At 33.3% G+C, this 23,100-nt stretch overlaps 1 non-coding gene across 1 annotated transcript; it reads left to right on the top strand.

The window, feature by feature from the left end:
• Nucleotides 1-15,520: 15,520 nt before the first annotated feature.
• Trnai-aau lies at nt 15,521-15,594 on the top strand. Its single transcript has one exon. It is a non-coding gene; the product is annotated as a tRNA-Ile (tRNA).
• Nucleotides 15,595-23,100: the final 7,506 nt, after the last annotated feature.

Below are 23,100 nucleotides of genomic sequence, written 5' to 3' on the forward strand. Positions count from 1 at the left end.
GAGTGGATTGTACCTACTTAGGTGGGCTTGCACAAAGCTCTGCCACCAGGTGTGTGGATGTAAGTGGAAATATCCGATTGAACTTTCAGGGTGGGTGTCTATACTAATATTATAAATGCACAAATAACTGTGTTCGTCTTTCTATCTGTCTTTCAAATTCTTGCTCTTGCTCCCCTGATAACCGACCCCTTTCGCCGACAGCCGCGGGCGACAAATAGTAAGCTACATATGATCCTCTTAAATAAAAGGGGTTATCTTAGAGACCAATTTTGCAAGGAAAATCGGCGAATGGTTACAGATACAAATTGGATGAAAAATAAGGATGTAAGTAAAAAACCATATAATACAATAATGATATCCTGAGCGATTTTAGCCACGGGAGGCCTAGCTGAAAGAAGTCTAGCTAAATACGCAGGATACATCATAGTGCACTAGTTTGTGCGCAAGCACAGGTGCACGCTCTATTAACTCGCTCCCATAATCTGATGGAATGCAAATTCGACACAATTGGCAAGACCTCAGGTTCAGACAGCTTTACGTGTTTTTCAGGGCACGAATTTGTACATAATTCCAACTTCGAGACTCCGAGCTGTTGGTAGGAATTTTGCAACGGAAAACCCAATAGCTCCTAATCAGTCTTAACCGAAGAGGAAACCTTGAATGGATCAGCGGTTGTTATGAGCAAGCCACATTATTCATTTAAAACTATGCCACGAAATAAACAGTAATAAAATATTTAAAAAAAAATACATTTATTTAATTTGGAGTTCAGTCCGTTACTAGCAGTTCAGTAAACATTTCTAACTTCAGCAAATAAAAAGGTAAACTTCCGGACACAGCTGTAAAGAGTTATCTTGAGTTACCGACGTCCAAGTACTTAAGTCTGTTTTGTTAATAATGACAAGCAGAACTAGAAACTATCTAAAATTCGTTTTCTAGTATAAAAAACTGCATTATTAATTAAAAAGGAAAATTAATCTTTTTTTCAAAATTTTAATTAAAATATTCTTTATTCAAGTATTCATTAAAGTACTTTTGAACCGGTATATTACAGTGCGGAATTAAATGTAGAGCTACACTGTGTAGAGCCACCGGTTCGAAAGTAGATTCAGTAGTTAATCTTTTTTTCTTTTTTTAAGTACAGAGTATGTAGTATGTATGTCAATAAAGTATCTACAATTAAATGTATATTATATGTCTTGGCTAGAAATCAACAAATACTAAGACGACGTTTTTTTATATTTAAATAAATATTAGATAACATCACATACATTACTCTGATCCCAATGTAAATAGTAACTAGCAAATAAATAGCACTTGCGTTATGGAAAATCAGAAGTACGATGGTACCTCTTACACCCAGACAAAAGACTACATTGAAAACGAATGAACTTTTTCTACATCGACTAGGCCGGGAATCGAACCCGGGATCTCGGAGTGGCGTACCCATGAAAACCGTCGTACACACACTCATCGACCACTGAGGTCGTTTTTTTTATTATTAATATAATCTTGTATTAAGTAATCTGTATTTATCAATTATTCTTTTTCCGTTAAATGTTAAATTGTTGTTGTAATGTCCTTACTTTACCGGTATAAAATTCAAACGGACTGTATCTCTACATATTAATCTACTAATACTAAAAGAAACTCTAGCCTACTGAAAACTTCAGCCTAAAGAAATCTCTCGCACAAGTTTTCCACTATATTGAAAAAAAAATCATTAAAAAACCAAGAATTTTAAATAGCTCTTTGAACTTAATAGACGAAACTTCGGTAAGTCTGTCCTAAGCTTTTGAAAGGCACAGAACTTGGAAAGTTTGTATTACAACTTTGACCAAATAAATATCGGACCAAGGCTGAAGTTTTTATGCAAAAGTTCGATACGGATTTTACTTTCTTAATTGTATTTTAATTAGAATCCTTTTTGTGTTATGTATTTGCTAACATTGAATTGAGTTTTTGGAATAGTTGTCAAATGATTTACTCTAGCAAACCTCGCTGCGGGTTTGCGGTTATACAAACGACACAATTTATTAATACTCTACTACCGAACTATTAGGACATGGTTTTGGAATTATCTGTTTTGTCACTGAGTTACCGTGTTTATTAAATATGTTATTTTATTCCATAAAAATTGAATTTCTGAAAGAATTCTTATATTTAATATCACATAATTATCACAATGTTTTTCATGCTCTGCAGTGAGTTTCGAGTTTCTACTTACATAATTCAAAATATAGATAGATAATATGTAGAATTTATCGTAGTCACGCGATAAACGCCTGAATGTGTTCTCAATCAATCAATTCGTTCAAAAATTTCACGAGAGCTCTTATTATGGCCACTTTTTACGGCACAAGCAGAAATTATTACCTGCCATATAATTTAATTAACACATAAAATATCATAAACGTTTCAGATTATAAAACAAAAAGGCGCGTGAAAAGATGGAGAGCGTGGAACATTGAAATGAAGCAACAAAAGCGAATACAAAATCAAAAGTGATCTAAAATTCCCGATGATGCGAAATAACGCGCCTTTTTGTTAATATGTTAATTATTAATAATGTGATAGAACTTTTGACATATTAACAAAACCGGAAACGGGTACGTACTACAGGGAATTTGCAATTTTGTTATCGTATTTAATGTTATGGCAAACCTATTTCAGTCATTATAATGTTATTTAAGTTGAAATAAATTTAATATATTTTATAATTTAACTATTACTTATAAGTTAAGTAGAACTAGACTTACGTCCTCCATGATGAAATAGACTAAAGCAGTATCTTGACGTGAGTTTAAGTTTTTAATCCCTTAATGTTTTAACTATTACTTCAAAGTTAGACTTACGGACTTCGTAAGGAATGGTTTTCTCACTGAAGAGCTTAAATTTAATATTCGGAGACTAATTTTAATTCAATATTTAAGCACATATAAGTTAAGACTTAAGACACTTTCCTCCTCGCACAACCACACTCTCTGGAACCAGGTTTAGCCGGCGGTTTTTTCGCACCGATGCGACTTTGGAACCAAAAAAAGAGCGTACTCCTTCCTTAAGGGCCGGCAACGCATCTGCAAGCCCCCCGGTGTTGCAGATGTCCATGGGCGGTGGTAATCAAATTCCATCAGGTGCCAGGAGCTCGTTTGCCACCTATAACATAAAAAAAAAGATAATGTACTAACTATTATGACTCGACCTCTGCAAATGAGCAGACTTCACGCGGCTTTAATGAATAATAAAAATAAATAAATCACACAACGAACTTTAAAATGGCAGAAGTATGGCGGAAGTATCTAAAAACTGGTTTCCTAAGCTTACATAGTTAACGCTGGCAAAACCTTAGATTATTTATCAAAACATTCCAATTGAAAATCATAGATCTTTAAAAAGGGTAGGGTAGGGTAGGAAGAGTCCACGATGTAACGTATCTATCTTTTAAGATAAACTCATAATAACTATTGTTAACTATTACAAATTAATAAGTTTTTCCAGCTAGTTGGAAAAGAGTAACTACTATGTTTCTTGCCGGTTCTTCTCGGTAGAATCTACATTCCAAACCGGTTGACAATTCAAAAGAGCTTGTAAAAGCCTACTTGAATAAAGTATATTTTGATTTTGATTTTTTTTAGTTTAATTCCCGTTCCCGTAGATATTAAGTCGTACTGAAAATTGCTCTAATATATGATTTTATTTCTATGATTTTTATTTTCAAATAATCTAATCGGTTAAATGATTAACTTTCCAAAAAATCCAATAGTATTGGATTCTGCACCTCTCGTGCGGAAAACTATTGACTTCTATATAATGAAAATGCAGATTTTATTATTTTAGTATGAATGCTTGCCAATTTAAATTTGAAAATAAACATTATCGTTAACATTATTTATTATTATTATTAAAGTATAAAGGGAGTATGTAGTAGAGCATATTTTCAGTTGACTATGAATGTCTTAATATTCATTGTGTTAGACATGGTTCTAACGATTACTATGAAAGTGAGCACATTGTATTTTGAATGGAGAGAGTTTATCATCCACTCACCGTTAAATGGCGATGCAGAATGTTGCCGCAGTCACCATGACAATTGGTATATGGAAGAAAACCAAATTATATTTCTTTGTCCCCACCCGGATATCGGAACCAATAGTCATAAGACCAAGGAGACCAGGAGGATAATCACAAATTGCAATGTCAAAATGACGTAACTGCGTAGGAGAACTTTCTCAAACATAAAACTCACCATACAACGATCCCAATATTATCCAAACATATCATGATTCCACTAGAAATTTTATGTTCGTCCATAATTTTATATGAGATTGTAATATGATGATTTTATTATTGGGTCCACACGGCGTCCGATAAAAGAAAAGGGTAATAATATTACAAAATCTAAAGGAGTTCATAGTAACAATTTTAATAAGGTAAGTTTTTGTTTATTCCAAATTTTCTTTTTATAGACATATACTAACTTATTAGCAAAGCTTTGTTATTTATTTGTGAACTAGCGGAACTATTGAGTTTCTCGTCGGTTCTTCATGGAAGATTCTGCATTCCAAGCCAGTGATAGTTTTTATATAAAATAAAGGACCAGACGCTCCTTTCTTAAATAAAAACTCCTTAAAAATATTAGTTAAATTTTTAAATATATATAATTAATTTTGTCAACTTAATGACGTGACAAATAATCTTCAGCCCAAGTGAATTTGTAGCGTCTAAGTATATAGTATTTTTTGATTTGTTCGGTTGGGTATTCTTCGTAATGGGGTAAGTGATGAGCACTTACGATTAGGTGTCCCTTTTGGTAGCCTTCGTACATAATTTAAAATAAATAATATGACACACTCTACTGGATACCGCTCACTACTGGTCATCAATAAATAAAAAATAAAACAGTTATGTAACTATTTATACCCCAAATACATCAAGAGAGGCGACATATTTGCTAACATCTATTATTTTTAAACAGCAGGCAAAATTTGAAAATAGAAATGAAATTCAACAAATAAAACTCGGCAATATATCTGCGACTGTAACGAGGATGAGAAATAATCCTGACTGATACTACTGCAATACGGCGCTGGTGGAAACAAGAGCCGGTCGTAGTACATACACTTATATACTTTTGTATTCCGAGTCGAGACTGGACATTATGTAAAGCGCGTGGGGCTTCACCGAAAGAATCTAGAACACCACAATTGGGTGCTATTTTTGGTTATATTAGTTTTTACATTTTTATGCGGAACAGTTTCAAATGTTCACACACACAAACACAAAACATTATCAGAGGATATAGAGCAAGTTAGATGGATGCTAAAGCGCCCTCATTGCTATAGTGATCTCTTCCAGGCATCTCTTGGCATATAAATTTAACTGTAGTAATGTAAGAAATTGGTTTATACTAATCAAAATAGTATTAAAATCTTAGATCTATACTTATAAAATAACGTGTCCTGACTGACGGATTATATTAAACTTAGGACAAACTATTAAAGTTAGGGCCATGAAATTTGGTGAGTAGGATCGTTTTATTGAGTAGACACTTACTAAGGAAGGAATTTTGAAAATTCGACTCCTAAGGGTGTGAAATAGGGCTTGAAAGTTTCTATGGAAGTCCGTCATTTTTCTAAGTTAGAAACATAAAATTTAATTCTTGGGATACTGATTAAAAGTGTGTAGATTTATATTATTTACGTATTTAAGCGTTACTGGATTTTCTACCCAAAGGGGTAAAATACACACTAATTTGGTATACAAAGAGGTCTTAAATTAACGTAATATTTGAAGTTAATCTGTAAATATATTTAACTTCCACGTGAGCGAAGTCGCGGGCAACAGCTAGTTATTTATATATCTAGATAGAGTGTCGCACTGCCAAAAAACTAAAACAAAGGGATCAACTTTATTATCTTGGAGTGACAGCTGCGCTTGACACTCACCAAACGTCATACTACTTTACTAGCGTGCGTTTACTTAGTTTGTGTGTGTAACTTTAGATACATAAATAATAAAAAACTAATTATAATATATTATAATGATTAAATTAATACATAATAATTAACCGCATGGTTATTGATGGTTTTTCTGTAGTGGAACACTTAGGATGATTATATACAAACGTATACAACGATTATATATTACGTACAAATACATTAAAATAAATTGCAATGCCTGTTTTTTGAAGAATTATTAATATTAGTATTTTCTCCTCTAGTAGTAGTCAGTTTCAAGCCGGTGACATTAAGATCACATCGTTAAGCTATTGGTACTGTAAATGTATAGGTAACTAAATTAGCCATTCAATGTAACAGCCTCGCCATTTTACTAAATGGCGCCGTTCAATCGGGTCGGAATGACATTTGTCAATACATCTTCCGTTTATAGAATAGTATAAATAGACTAGACAGACATAAACATTCTTAAAATGTGCTGAAAGTTTAATTTATTTAAACAAATATGTTCTGACTATTTTTTTATGTAATAGATTGACGGACCGGCAAATGGGCTACCTGAAGGTAAGTTGTCACCACCGCCCATAGACATTGACGCTGTAAGAAATAATAATCATTACCCCAATGCGCCACCAACCTTGGGAGCTAAGAGGTCCCTGTAATTACACTGGCTCACTCACCCTTCAAACCGGAACACAACAATACTAAGTATTACTGTTTGGCGGTAGAATATCTGATGAGTGGGTGGTACCTAACCAGACGGGCTTGCACAAAGCCTAATCACCAAGTACAACTAATATATTTTATTTCAGGTCTGTTACAAAACAAAAAATATTTATTATATAACAGTTGATTTAATTAATACTCCTCTCCTCATGTCATAGCTTCATCAACACTGAATTCAGCTATTTTTTTAAACTATTTTTTGCGCGTGTTACATTATGCCCTCGTGTTACTGCTGACGTATCTAGTTTGCGACGCGTTTTAAATTTAAATCCGAAAAGTTTCACGTACCATGTTTGAAACATTAGAACGGCAAACAGAAATGTCAGCAAAAATTTAAATATTAAACAATGAAAACACAAATTTGAATGAATGGTACACCTATTTACGACTCATTACGACACTGTTCATCTACCAACTCGCATTGAAGGTAAGTGGTGTTAATAAGTATGTGTTGATAAGTCCTAGAACCTTCTAAAGAGGTTTTCTATATTTGCCGCTGATTGCGAATTTGAATCTGGATAACCGGCGATTTCTTGATGCAATGGTACGAGACGATTATATCGCGAAATTATTTTGATATTAAATATATGCTATATATACATATTTTTTTCATCATCAGAGAGCTGTTATATAGTAAAGTAAGAATAATTAACATGATAGAAGCTTCACTTTCGAATCATGACCGCGTGGAAAAGGTAGGCAAGAATGCCAGAAGCAGTTCCCCGTTGAATTTCAATTCCGATCCTCTGAGCACAAATGAACCAGCCATCCTGTCATCAGTCGTGGCAATAAGATGAGATGTCATACTATTAATAAAGGTTTTTACACTATTATTCCAAAGTGATTTATTTATATATACCAACACAACTATGAAGTATGTGTTTTAATTGTATAACTCGTCAAATTTCATGAGCAGCAAATGTATAAAATTAAGTTAAAAATGTGACCCGAGGTACGAACTCACATGTCTACTTAGATATTATTCTCATTAGGACAACCTCCAATAGTTACAATATTGCATTAAAATAAAAAATTAAAACATTCAAAATTATCTAAGCAAAAGTTCTACTACTCAATATGTATTAAAAATATAAAATAAATATAAGCAATAATAAGAAGTTTTAAGTGGTGTTTATTATTAGTAAGTATTTAATATAATATCATACTCTCTTAGAAGTCCTTTCAACGAACATGTCCAAGTGTGAACGAAATTTCGCCTCATATCTACAAACTTTTGGCGAGATAAGGGAAAGGCTTTGCACCGTCTTGGAACATTTTACAAACTGTTATTGTTGTTACTTATAAAACCAAATTTGTTACCTGATTACCTTCTTCAATGAGCATTTTATTTTACCTTACTAGCTACCCATACCGGTACAATATGTGTCTATATAAAACTCTTACATTTGTGAATAAACATAAAGGGATCAATTCTTGTGTTTTTCCGGCTACAAAGGCTAAATTCTCGGCTTTTCTCTACTATAATATAGTACGTTATTCTTACAGACCTTCGTTTTGAATCATTCGGTTTATTATTAAAAGCACATTAAAATCCGTTGCGTATTTAAAAGGGCAGGAAAGGCATGGTATAAAATAAGGTATTTTATACCACGTAGAGATACTATGTAGTTCATTTCTGAAAACTTACTTAGAAATAAATTACTTCGTCATACTTTTTTTTATAATATTGTTTGTTTTATACATTTTAAATGTCGCCTCTATTTTATTATGCGATCTATACACAACAATATTTTTCATGTGAGCTCTACCAAACATTTTACCGCATCACAATAATATAACTTTAACCATTTTGACATCTATGCCATAAATATTTAAAGACCAGAATCGTATGAATAAATTTTATGTTTACGTAGAACCGTTAGAAAAAAGATAACATTTCGTAACAAAATAGGGATACCATTCAAAGTGTACTATAATTTCGGAACTCGTGTAACTTTTATACCGCAAAAACATTTTATAAAATGTTTAAAATCTACATAGAAAAAGTGTTTTAAAATATTCGGAAAATATATACAAAATATATATATTCCATACATTCAAATGAATGCATAGACAAAATATCGTAACGAAAAAGAAAGAAATTAGAAGTTACGGAATGTAAATTGTATATTACGTATGCAATATTGAATGGGAGTCCCATTGAAACGGCGTGGTGGAATAAACTCTAAACATTCACTTCAAAAGAAAAGGTAGTTTCGATCCAGCGGTGAGATATTAAACGATTATTATTTTAATGCTATGCTTCACTAAGTGGTCACCACCGCCCATTGACAATGGCGTTGTAATAAATTTTAACCATTCCTTACATCACCAATACGCCACCAACCTTGGGAACTAAGATGTTACGTCCCTTGTGCCTGTTGTTAAACTGGATCACTCACCCTTCAAACAGGAACACAACAATACTGAGTACTGCTGTTTGGTGGTAGAATATCTGATGAGTGGGTGGTACCTACCCAGACGGGCTTGCACAAAGCCCTACCACCAAGTATAATATAATATCTCAAATTAAAGAAATAATCAATACATAAATAGGGCGTGAAATAAACCAAAATTAAATAGGATTTCGTTGATAAGATTATTGTATTTTTTCTGGTGGAATATGCTGAAAACCTGGGAGAGGAAGAGGAGAGGGAGAGGAGGCCTTAGCCCAGCAGTGGGAAATTTACAGGCTGTTAATGTAAAATGTAAAAAAAAATACAATAAAATAAAGCAACAGAGTACGGCGGATGCGGAACCTGGCATACGAGTTTTACCTTAAGAGTTAAAATACATTCAACTAAGTTTTTCACTAAAAATATTCGTATATATTTGATAAAATCTTTATAAATACTCGCACTATAGGGAATTGCATTCGTTTTTATTTTTATTCGCTTCTGTGCCTTTACTATAATGTTTCGCGCGCTCCACCTTTGTTTTGCAATCTAATTATAAACTACACGAATACGACAAATATAAAAGTCAATCAACTGATCTCACCGTACATCTCACTTCGTGTTTATGTAACTATTAAATTTATATTCTAATTCGAAAAATATATCATAAACAAAATTATAAAGTAGATCAAATTGTAATTCAATATTTCTTTTGAAATCGCCATAATGAAAAACAAGTCAATGAGACGTGAACGTTTACACGTAATTTATTATTAAACATCCAATATTGAATACCAGCAGTTGATACCGCAATTTATACAAACCTCCTTGATAAATTTATACAGATTTCAAACAATCATATATAGGAATACCACTCGTTCTGATTTCCCCGGATTATTTCATTTCTATGGAATATTCAACCTTGCTTGCCTTTTTAATACCCCACGGATAAGCGACCTCTGTATGCGGTTTCAATTGTTTGCGCAGCTGTAATAATCGTACCAGTCGATGTACTTCGTGATGTCATAAGCGGTTTGCAGAGAGCCATGTAGTGCCTCTTCCCTCGGGACTACGGTAGTACATGTAGCGGGATCTTTGTAAACGAAGATTTTTTTGTGTTCAATGCCTTAGCGAATTTTGATTTTGTAGCTGATGGTAGGTGATCGTCAAAAAATCCACCAGAGAAGCGAAGTAAACTAAACCAGTTTGGCTGATCGGGCTAGAATAACTTCCTTGAAGGTAATTCTGATACCGGAAGCAAGACTGCTAGTAATTCGATCCTATAGCATGCTAAATGATAGAAATTCTCAGCTGTCAACAAAAGCGCTCAAGCAAAACCTTACACTGTAGATAGTAACTAGTTGTCCTAATCCAATTTGAATAACTGTTGGAAGAGTGTCGAATCTAATTGTCAATCATGGTTTTTTAAATTAGTAATAGGGAAGGGGACTAGCAAATGCATATGACACCTTCGCAACTGCACCAAGACCCTATGGAAATAAGTTGTCTTTTCTATTGTACCTACAATACACTGGCTTACTATACAATATACAAGAAATGATGAGTATTATCTGACAGACAGGCTTGTTTACAGCCCACCACCAATATCAATCTATTGACATGAATAAGAATAGCGATTCGACGCATAATGCTGCTAGCGTTTTCGTTACCGGTCCTAACTTACACGGTATCTTTTTAATATATTTATTTATAAAATTATATAAAAAAGCTAATTTCAAAAGAATAATGTACTTAAGTACACAATGTAAATAATCCTTTTGAAGTGATAACTTCTCATGGAAGGGTAAACGGCTTCGTTACGTAACGCGTTACGGCAGTCAATTCTTGACAGAGAGGACTATAAGTGATTGCGGCAACGTAAAATTTCAATATAAAATAGATCAACTTATCTTAGTTTAAGTTTGTATAACAAAGGACGTATTATTGTGACAAAAGATGAAATGGTTGTAAATCTTAAATTAGAATATCTATAATAGTTTACAAATAGACTTTTATTAATATTATCTTAATAGTGATTTAGAAAAGGTTGCTTCGGTTTCGCGATCCCTTTTTAACTTCCATCAGATTTTTATACTTATATTTTTTTATAATTAGTATATAAAACGTTTATCAAGCACTCGTCGTAATTTGATACCATCCTTGTTATTAATTAGATAATTTAAATTTTTCTCCAACAACTTCTAAATTTTTGTAAAAATCCTATTAATTGGGCGCGTTCATCTTCAAGGTCGAATTGAAATATTTCTATAAACAATTTGGACGCAAAAAACGTTGAACGCTCTTTATTTTTATGTAATAATGCTTTAATGAAATACTTTTTTCCTCATTTTTCTTAACATTGAGACGTAAGGCACAATAAATTTGGTGTGAAGTAACAGGCGATAAAAATAAAATAAAGTTTTCTATTATTATATTACAAAATACTGTTTTTATTTTTTAATTGTTCCGTTTATATATTGTTTGCTTCATTTGATGCGATTAATGTGATTTTCCTTGACCACCGATATCATATAGCTATATATATATATATACCTATATATGTATACCCATGGCATAATTGCGAATTTTGCTGCTTCAATTAAAAACTAATTAAGTAATTAAACAAATTAGTTGGGTCATCTCTCAAGAAATTGTCGACATCGCCTTGGTGCTAAAAAGACGGAGCTTAAATAAATCAATCAGCTGTTTATATGCTTATATGTTATGGTGTCTCAAAAGAGCTCTCATCGAAGGAAAGAAATTGATACTGTCAGCCCCCCCATCCTCTGGCCGTCTGAAACGAGACACGAGGCACCCACTTCATGGGTCCTCTGTCCGAGGACACGCCCTATGTTTTAATTCCCGGGACTATGAACATTATATCCTGATTTTACAATGAAACATATGGTTACCCTAACAAATATGTAATTCCCACAAAATAAATCGTTGTGTTTATGGTATCGATTTAAATGTATTCATTATACAATATTTCAGAAAACATACAATCCGACATTATCAACCACGATTTACGAGTAAAATATTAAATATAATAAAAAAATAAACCAATAACAAAATGGTGTTACCACTATAGCCATCACCAACCTATTCCTTGCTCTCTATTTCCTAGCTTAGAGACAACATTAACGAGCTGAATTTTATTTTATTACAGAAAGCAGTCTTACTCAATTCGCGCAGATTTGACTGGGCGTTTTTAGCGACTGATTAAATCAAATTAACCTTTTTATTTGAAATAAATAGTAATAATAATAAAAAGGATTATTTCAGGCAAAGCCTATAAAGGTGTGTTAGTCAATAATAAGTACTCGTTTATTAATACTCTTCGATCATTTTATTTTTATTATTATACTCTATACACCTTGATCTGAGTTAGCCAAGATAGACCGCGTGAATCTTTGGTGATGGTTGCAGTCCTCACTGGTGAAAATGCTAGCCCACTGGAGACTTTTCTGTAAAATGTCTAAAAAATATTGTAGGATTTGACTGTATAATAATTATGCAGGATATGACTACTTTTTTGATCCAGAGGCTTGACATAACGCCATAGATTAAGCCTGAGGTAAGAAGTTAATGGATTTTACTGACGTTAAATTCTCAGCAGTAACTCGGAGTTAGAAAGTACAAAAATTTAAAGCACGTAAACCAATTGGTCCAGCACCTGAACTATTTCTGTTCCATTGGATTATGAACTTGAGGAAACAGAGTGCACTTCTGTTTGTGCCACTGTAATATTTGCTACGTAGCTGGCAAGTCTCTCTTGAGATTAACCGCCGTGGCCTAAATTGGTTCGAAGTCCGCAATCAATCCGCCAAACTTCTTATCTAAGGTTGTATAATAATTACACTAGATTACTCAGCCTTAAAACTCAAACATTCCATATTTTCGGCGTTGGTTTAATTATTTGTGAACGGGGACAACAGTGCAAATATATTTACTTCTTGTATAAATAAACAGCTGCTTAAAGAAGCTTTAATTGAATAAACTCTCATTGACAATGGATATCAAACGCTCTAAGACAGTCTAGAAATAATTAATCGTTGTAGAATAATCAAGACTCAAGATTTTCTCTCAGCAACAAATCTTATTCAGAATATTCATTTGCCGATATAATGTTTCTTTGAAGGCTGTTATTAACTTTTGAAGGGCATGCGAAATAATTATTTGTACATTCCAATTTCTTTTGTAATAAAAGACAAAATAAATATGAAAAAAGTCTTTAAATATATTTGTTTTCAAATAATTGACAAAAAAAACTTGGGAGTTAATTAAACAAAAAAATCCTCGCCAGTCGAAATTAAAACACTTACGTCTTTTGTTCGTTCGCTTCGCTAGGCTATATTTTTAGGGTTCCGTACCTCTAAAGGAAAATGGAACCCTTATAAGATCCATCCATTTAAAACGATAGACTCCAGACTTCAATACTTGTGATAATCAAAACTTGGTGGTAGTATAAGCCCGTCTGGGTTGGTACTACCTACATATGAGTAACCCAGTGTAACTACGCGCAAAAGGGATCTTTAAGGTTCCGTGGCACGTTGGCGATGTAAGAAATAGTTAATATTTCTCAAAAGACCTTTGTCTCTGGGCGGTGATGACCATTTAACACCAGCATTAGTCAGCCCGCCTACCAATTATATAAAATGAGAAAATATATATCCCAAATTAATCTTTATAAATGCAGTCCATCGCAAATTCGCTTGCATATTGTTCTTATAAACCCTGTAATTTATATTATGTCTTTGTCGTAATCCAACTTCGAACTTCTTTAATATCAATTATATCAATTGGTCATATTTGTTTTATCGTCATAATCAAACTTATCGTGATGCTTATCTTAAAGAAGTCTTTAAGCGAGCGAAGCTGCGCCGATAGAACTAGTTTCATAGAAACCTTTAAAATCACGATTCAAAAGTTCTTGTAATAGTCTACCCGTGAAGAGAATATTTTGATTTTTAATTTCATGAAATCAATGAAAAATAACACTTTTTATTCTGATCCGGGGCAAAATGACTTGACCTTGAGCGATACCTTTGTGACGTCATAACATAAACTTATGATCTGAACTTAAGAATATGAATTCTGATAACTGAAACTTCGTAACATTATCTGATCAGTATAACACCATAAATAGCATGTGAGCTTATCCGGCTGACTCTTTTACAGGAAAACAGTGTTTTTCCATTATTGGAATACTATTATAATCAGTCTAAGCTGGATGAAAACTTATCGAAAAACAATTGTAGCCTAAATCTCACTGCCTTTGTAAAAATATTTATGTACCAAAATAAAACTTTTATTTTTTACAAAGGAAGAAAATGTTCGTAACTTTTTATTACTAATCTATTTGTTTGTGACATCACCCGTGACAAAAACCTACTTTTCCCAACATATAGGTCATCTAACGCAACAAACATTTTCATAAATGCGTACCTTGGAATTTTTTTTGGGTTTTTTTTTGGGATGGGATTGGGATTTTCATTTTTTTTTATGTTACATAAAAAAAAGAAAAAACCTTGGAATAAGAGCTATCTGCTAGGTGGGAAAAGCAGGAGGCTGCACCTGATGGAAAGTGACGACTGACATCTGCAACACCGGGGGGCTTGCAGGTGCGTTGCTGGCCTTTAAGAAAGGAGAACGCTCTGCCGCCGGCGAAATCTGGTTCCACAGAGTGGTTGTGCGAGGCAGAAAATTACGTCATGGCGTTGCAGTGCCGTTTAACATTGGTGTGCCCTATTTTTTTAATATATCCTTATATATCTATTGGATATCTTTGATTAGATTTGCCTTTGGTAACGGACGGACAAATGAGCTAGCCGATGGTGAGTGGTCATCACTACCCATAAATATTGATGCTGTAAAATATATTAATCATTCTTTACAACGCCAATAGACATGACCCTCAACCATGGAAACAAAGATATTATCTCTCTTATGCCTAACAACACCGACCGATTAGAAGTCTGCCAGGCGTCCGTGATGACTACACTTTATTTTAAAATCAAACTGATGTAGAAGTAAATCCTGAGATTAGCAAAACAAATGAGCAGACAAACACAAAAACAAACAAACTGCAGCTTTATATATATATTACAGACTAGTTATCAAGAATGACTGCTTACTTATTTATTATACACACAAAACTATTAAAGGCTGTTAAGAAGAAGGGTTGAAGCTTATTCAAACGAGTTAGATAGGTACGATCAATAGTAGCTAGATCTCTTATACAACTGACACTTAACATTCGCATTGTATATTCGCCAATTGTCAAAGCGATTCCAACTTTCGATTTTGTCTTAATTATTCAACAAATCAAATACACATATCATACTTATAACTTAATTACATTTTGGAGTTTTCGACCCTCACTACAATAGCTAGAACGAATAGAACACCTGAATTTGTATTTCGTCTCGTCATTCACCAGGCCCATTAGCTCAGTTGGTTAGAGCGTCGTGCTAATAACGCGAAGGTCGCGGGTTCGATCCCCTCATGGGCCATATGGTTTAGTTAAACTTAATTTTTAACGATAGTAATGGAAAAAAGGTCAAAATTTTGTTACTATTTTTTGGGAATACACTAGCAATTGGCATTTTATATACTATAATTAGTTGCGTCAATGAAGGCTTTTTTTCGTATATCCTCCGAAACAGATGACAACTCCGATGTCATAATAAGTATTTAAACAATATAAACAATGATGCCACCGTTTCAAAACTAGCAAAAAAGAGGTCTGCGTCAGATATATCTCTATATATTGTTATCTCTATATATTATATATTGTTTAAATAGAAGTATACTTAAATAGAACTATAGAAGTATACTTCTGATTTCTAAGTGATTAAAAATAGTTTCAAATTGCAAACAAACAATTAATTACAATAAAAGAAAAATAGTCTACTTATGAAAAAAAAATTACTATAGCAATCACTAGAAAATGCATCGTGTAGATATCATGACACCCCGTTCGCGCATCATAAAAATTCACTGTCATTTTTTTTATAACGCGACAAAAGAAGTATAATTTAAAAATATATCAAAATCATGGCTGTTCATGAGGACTTACCAAGATTTGATTGTTTTATGTATTCATCGACACGACTATATACACGCAATTTTGATGCTTGCAACCTTTATTTAACAGTCATTGTCGAATATCAATTACGACATTTCACGATCATGTTCAGCGGTGAGTTTCTAGAACTACAGAATAACTCTACATAATCTAGTTCTCTATCAAGTTTCAAAATTTGTTATTACAGAATAATCTGACTTTAGACGGGTAGTAACATAATATTACGTCGTAAATACATGCTGTATAAACTTTTGGATATATGTAATTTGAAACGTATTAATTGCTCAAATCATTAGTTGTTCAACTAAAAGTAATTTAGTGTTCAAAATGAAGCCACAAAACGTTAAAGTTAAATTATAATATGACTCAATTATAACCAACAAACATTTGTATGGTTTCCCTTAATATGTAATTATTATTAGTTTGTAAACATGAGAACAATTACGAAGAGCAATATCTAATTTACATTAAGGTACTTTTACAACAACAAGTAAAGAAACGCGTATTTCTAAACTTATTTGGGGGCACGGCTTTGTGCAAACTCGTCTGGCACCACCAAACAGCAATTAGTATTGTTGGGTTCCATTTTTGAAAACCAAGAGAAAGCCAGTGCAATTACAAGAGACATGACGTCTTAGTTACCAAAGTTGGTGATGCATTGGCAAGGGTTGGTCATCATTCCTTAAAGTGGCAATGTTTATTGCTGAGCTTCCCATCATATTCTAATTTAGAAAAGTTAACAATTAAAGTGTGTTTAATGATAACCGATGATTTCGGGTTCAAACCCAGGCAAGCACCACTGCATTTTCATGTGCTTAATTTGTGTTTATAATTCATCTCATTCATGTGAAGGAAAACATCGTGTGGAAACCTGCATGTGTCTAATTTCAACGAAATTCTGCCACATGTGTATTCCACCAACCCGCACTTGAGCAGTGTGGTGGAATATGCTCCATACCTTCTCCTCGAAGGGAGAGGAGGCCTTAGCCCAGCAGTGGAAAATTTACAGGCTGTTAATGTATGTATGTAATGTAAAATTTTTCAGTGCCCATGAACGCCCAGGTGATTTAGTACCTCGTGTATATCTACCAACCGCTAAAGAGCAGCGTGATGCCAGTCCAGCTGAACATTTACAGGACTTTGACTTTTACTTCAAACCATAAAATGGTAAATGTAAAAGTATTTGCAATGATGTCACTTAGCTGTACTTAAGTCTTAAGTTATACTTAAGTAAGTCTTAAGTTGTCCTTATTTCAAATTTTCACTTAAGAAATATTTGACTTCGGACTCGCATAAATTAATTCTCTCGGACAAGTTGTCGAAGTTATTACTGACAACATTTAAATAATATTTTATAACGAGAAATTAACCTCACAATAGTTTCAATTAAAGTTTAAATCCAAATTGGCTAAAATGTATAACGATTTTGATGCATTTTTCAAATCTATCAAGCTTCGTTGATTCGCTGCAGACATAATCTTTCTTGTCACGTTTAGAACTTATTTATGTATAAGGTCACAGATCCCGAGGTTCTCTGTTCAAATTCCAGGTAGGACCGATAAAATAGTTATTGGGCTATACTCTAGGAAAATTCACAGTAACAGCCTGGAGTCTAGAAGTTGGTAGTGTGCGCGCTCTCATGCCATACCTTTTGCTTATGATATTGAGGAAATAAATAATTTACCCGTGTTTTGTGCTCACAAGAGCCGAGATGGCCCAGTGGTTAGAACGCGTGCATCTTAACCGATGATTTCGGGTTCAAACCCAGGCAGGCACCACTGAAATTTCATGTGCTTAATTTGTGTTTATAATTCATCTCGTGCTCGGCGGTGAAGGAAAACATCGTGAGGAAACCTGCATGTGTCTAATTTCAACGAAATTCAGCCACATGTGTATTCCGCCAACCCGCATTGGAGCAGCGTGGTGGAATATGCTCCAAACCTTCTCCTCAAAGGGAGAGGAGGCCTTTATCCCAGCAGTGGGACATTTACGGGCTGCTTATGTTATGTTATGTTGTGCTCACATTATAAACTGTAATATAATATATGCGTTGGCTGGTCTCCCTTGAAATTTCCATGGCCAAAATCGGTCAGAATGACATCATCATTATGTTGATATATTTAACGTTAATCTGTTTAAGTTCTTACGACTCTTAAAAAACGCTATTTATCATTAATATTATTTGAAGCTTATTGTTTTGTGTCTTTTTTTTTTTGTTAATCTTGGAATAATTCATGTTTGATAACCTTATTTCATATACTTTGATAATATTTTACTTTTATTACTTGTCTTTTAGTTCACTTCATGTTTTAATGCAACAGTGGAAACTTTTTTTGGCATATGTTAGAATTATTTTGGTATTAATTGTATGTATTATACTACGCCGTATGTTTCCCTAAAATAAAATAAAATTAAAAAAAAATTATCGTAGCGTAACGCGCCAATCCTAAAGAATGATCAATTTTAAGATAACGGAATCCACATTCATAATCGTTGTAGTTTTTAATGTTTTTTTATTTATTAGTGACAAAACTTGTATGCGTGTGAATACATTGTTGTTCGCTCGAAAGGGAAATGGGACAGTGGTCAAATAAAATCCGTTCCTCAGTCTGTCAGTAAGTCAGTCAGTAAGTCTTTTGTAAATCTCTTTTTCTCTTTTTATTTCTGTAGGTGTTTTTATTAATTTATATTTGTTGTAAGCGAATGCGGTGCGACATAAACCGGCATTGGTATTCCATTACAGTTTTAATTATCTTTTTTATTTTAGTAATTGCTGTGTTGCTTATTTTATGCATGCTAGCGTACACTGACTCACTTTTTCTATAAATTCTTTGAAAAAGATGTTTCTTGTATTAGTATACATATAATTCTTCTTCCAGTAGAGTCGTATTCAAAATTACTCAAAAGAGAGTACTGGAATAAAGAGTATTTTGATGTTATAGTCAATTAATTGATATCTACTTCGTGGTAGAGCTTTGTGCAAGCTCGTCTGGATAGGTACCATTCGCTCATTAGATATTTTACCGCCAAACTGCAATACTTAGTTTTATCGTGTTTGGTTTCAAGGATTGGTGAGCCTATAACTAAACACGCTAAGTAATGTTTATATATTAGACGATATTGTTTAAATAAGGTTCAAACTACACTATAATGTTAGCTCCCAAAATTGGTGGCGCGTTGACGGTGTAAAGATCAATTTTATATTTTTTATATGCATTCACGATCCAATAAACCACTACCTTAGTTTTGGTTGACTCTTATACCCCACACCTCAAACTGGGAATTGTAATAAAACAAAAAGTGCCAACATTATAAATTTCCTTTTTTTTCGAATGGAGAGTACCTGTTGGCCAGAGTGGCCTCTACAGCGTTACCGGGCGAGTGGGCGAGTCGTGGAAGACTCTGCCGGATGTTGAGAGCCCACTGTAGGGCTCAGAGCACGCGCGTCCTAATGGCGCCTCCTGTGAGACCGGACCTCGACTTAGGATGAAATCGACGTCTGGAGGGAGGACATTGTGTGCTCCGAGACCCGTCATACGCCTAGGCGCGGAGCGCTTAAAACGTCCTTAAGACGTTTACGCATCGGATTTGAATAATGTCGAAACCCTATATATATTAGATCTAACTAAACGCTAGCGCAATTCATTCAGAAACCAAACCTTTTCGTGCAACTTTTCAGTACCTTAAAACATTTAATGTTTTTAACACTTTGTCAGCCAATATCTACGGACTATAAACAATTGTACTTTCAGAATTGATGAATAAAAATCGTCCTCACGATCTATTTCATCTACAATTAAAGAATAAAAATGGAAATATATTATCGTAGAAACTTTCCTTTAAACGTAAAAGTTTATATAAATCCCTAAAGGATTCCTCGCTCGTGCCGCCGTTAATAAGAAGCATAAAGTGACCAATTGTCTCGGACTCTATACATTATTTGATCGCTATTTTATTTTTGATTTCAATTCTTTTTGTTCAGTAAAATGTTTTGTCCGTCGATATATATAAACTTGGTTGAATTGTACTTTTTTATCATTTATCATACGTGAATAAAATGATATAACTTAAATATACTTTAGCTTATGCCGACCACATGAGTAGTGAAAATAAATAATCATGGCATTGAGTTGACGTCACATTATTAGTCGAGCTCTTGAATAATCTATCGTATTTATTAGGATTCGTGAAAAATTTACATTTTGAATGTCGACGAAGTTATAGGAATTAAAATTTAAGTTGAATAGTAATAAACTTATGTTATAGAGAACCAGATAAATTATGTATATTTTTTTTTAATTAATCTTACAATTTTTCAAGGTTCCTGAAAAATATCTCCTACAAATTTTTTTTCTATATACTTTTCCTCTCCACTGTTTTTATACGTATGTATCTTCTTAACTACTTGAGAAGAAATAAGAAAATTAATGAATAAAATAACAGTCGATATTGAATTTGCTTTTACGATAACAGCTGCCATTTGAGGCTCGATGGACGATGGACCGTCAGTTGCGGGAATATATTATGAAATGATACAATTTTTTAAGTATACGGAATGAAAAAATGTCTTTTTTATTCATTTATATCCATTTATTTATATATAAAATATAATGTTAAACATTCAAGGGATGACGTACGAAATAGTAACATTAATTTTAAAATTTGAATACTTCTTTAAGTAATTTCAAACTTAACACTATAGTATATTTAAAATATGTATTGCTTAGTTATGTAAAAGTATATAAACTGATATTATGTATGCGTAAGTAACTATGTATGTCTGTCTGTCACGCTTTCGCAACCAAACTGCTGAACTGAATGAAGGAATTGTTGAAATTTGATATAAACACCAATTAAAGACACATGGGCTTGTATATACCTAACAGCTGACGAGCAGCCCTTAAAACGCGAACAAAGCCGCGGGCGATATCTGATATTTTTATATATGTATTTGTAGTTATTTTTTTGAATAAATCCTCTAATCAAACATTATCGGGCAGAGTTTATCGAAGCAATAAAATCGTATTTTACCACATTTTATTGTACCCTAATTTTAGATTTTATTTTATTACTTAGAACATGAAATTCATACACGTCAATAGTCTAAATTAAAGCGGACAAATTACGATGCTCAGTTACTTATGTTATAATATTAAATAATATTCCGAAAAGCGCTGCACCTTCTTGTACCAATTTTACATATATTGAGATTAGAATAATAGGAGAGTAGTATTTTATAGTAGTAGAACGCCAAGTTTCCGACTCCGCAATGTCAATAAATCATTCTTGTGACAAGGTTTCCGCTTCTATAATAAAATTCCGCAGACATTTTTAACTTTGCCGTTTCATAGATTCAAGTCAATTGTAAAAAATACATTGGTAAAGAAGGCATATATTCGATACAAGAGTATATTGATGATAAAAAAGCGTGGAGTTAATGCTTGTTGACTTCCAGGCAAGAGACATAACATACATATATAATTGCATTTAACTAACAATGAGTTTCTTGCCGGTTCTTCTCGGTAGAATCTACACTCCGAACCGGTGGTAGCCTACTTGAACAAAGTATATTTTGATTTTGATTATAAAAACACGTCTTCTCAATTAGAGTTAGAACTCGTATTCAAAATTTTCTCTTTGTTACAGAGTTAATCTTCATTCACAAAAGCATTGCTCGTTAAAGTATCATTAAAGATAAAATCTTATTTGTATTATTTTGCTGACTCTACATTACATTAGTCGAATACATTAGTTGGTGCGGAATTATGTTCGGTTGACAACGTTTTCAATAACAATTTACGTGCTTAAGTAACTTTAGATTAAGTTAGATAACTCACTACGAAATTACTTAGTGAATTTAAGTTATAGCTTGTAAATGATCGGCAACGGCCTAATATCTTAAGATAGTTTGGAGCTTACACCACCGCTGCTACAATTCTTTTTAGTGACATAACTAAATATACACTAATTCAAAAAATGTTTATCTGCTAGAAATTTGCATTATTCGTGCTTAAATATATTAATATTCATATCATTTATTTCATTAATAACCTAATCCCGTGCCAAGGTAAGGACGCCCATGAAAACTCAGTAGTGCTTACCTGGGTTTGAACTTCGGTTACGTGTATTTTACTACTGTGTCACGTCAGCTTCATACAACATTATACTTAGGTAATAGTAACTGCCTGATTGATCACTGCTGGGCTTAAATTTCCCCAATGAGTTGGGTATACACACGCGACATACCTTTACCCGGTACATCTAAGTTCCCCCATGATGTTTTACTTCACACGCGCATGGGTTTGAAACTATGATCGTCGGTAAACACTCAAGTATTCTAACCACAGAACCCCTTCTGCTCTGATATACTTATTATTTCCTTCAATTTCGTGTGGAAGATTTTCTCATAAAGCTACTTATGTTTGGTGACTCCGGCGTAATTTAATTTCATCGGTACGTGCCTTTGATATTCGTATGAGACGCAGAACGCAATATCGCCTTAATAAATTGCAGCCTGCTTGCACTCTAAAATTGATATTAAGAATATTATACGAGAATTTTATTTACCGCTATCAAATAAAGTATCAAAAGGGCACATGAAGTTCACGCATCACGTCAATAATCTAAATTGAAAGCTGTTTCTGTTAAACTGTGAAATTCAGTTGTTTACATGGTAAAATTATCCGGAAAATCGTGCTCCAATACGCAGTGTTTTATGTTGTGTATAAGTGTTTTATATTCCAAAAAATAAACAATAATTTTAACAAAAAAAAACCGACATAATAATTGCGTATTCTTCTACAACTAAATAATCAACTTACTTTTTCTAATCATCAATATGTAGGTACGATCTATGAGTTTACCACGCGAGATGATAGGTCGGTACCGACCCACTTTAAATCTAACTCAACACATACCTATGAATAACAAA

The sequence above is a fragment of the Vanessa atalanta genome, chromosome 8 (genome assembly GCF_905147765.1).
Source record: "Vanessa atalanta chromosome 8, ilVanAtal1.2, whole genome shotgun sequence".
Classification (NCBI taxonomy): domain Eukaryota; kingdom Metazoa; phylum Arthropoda; class Insecta; order Lepidoptera; family Nymphalidae; genus Vanessa; species Vanessa atalanta.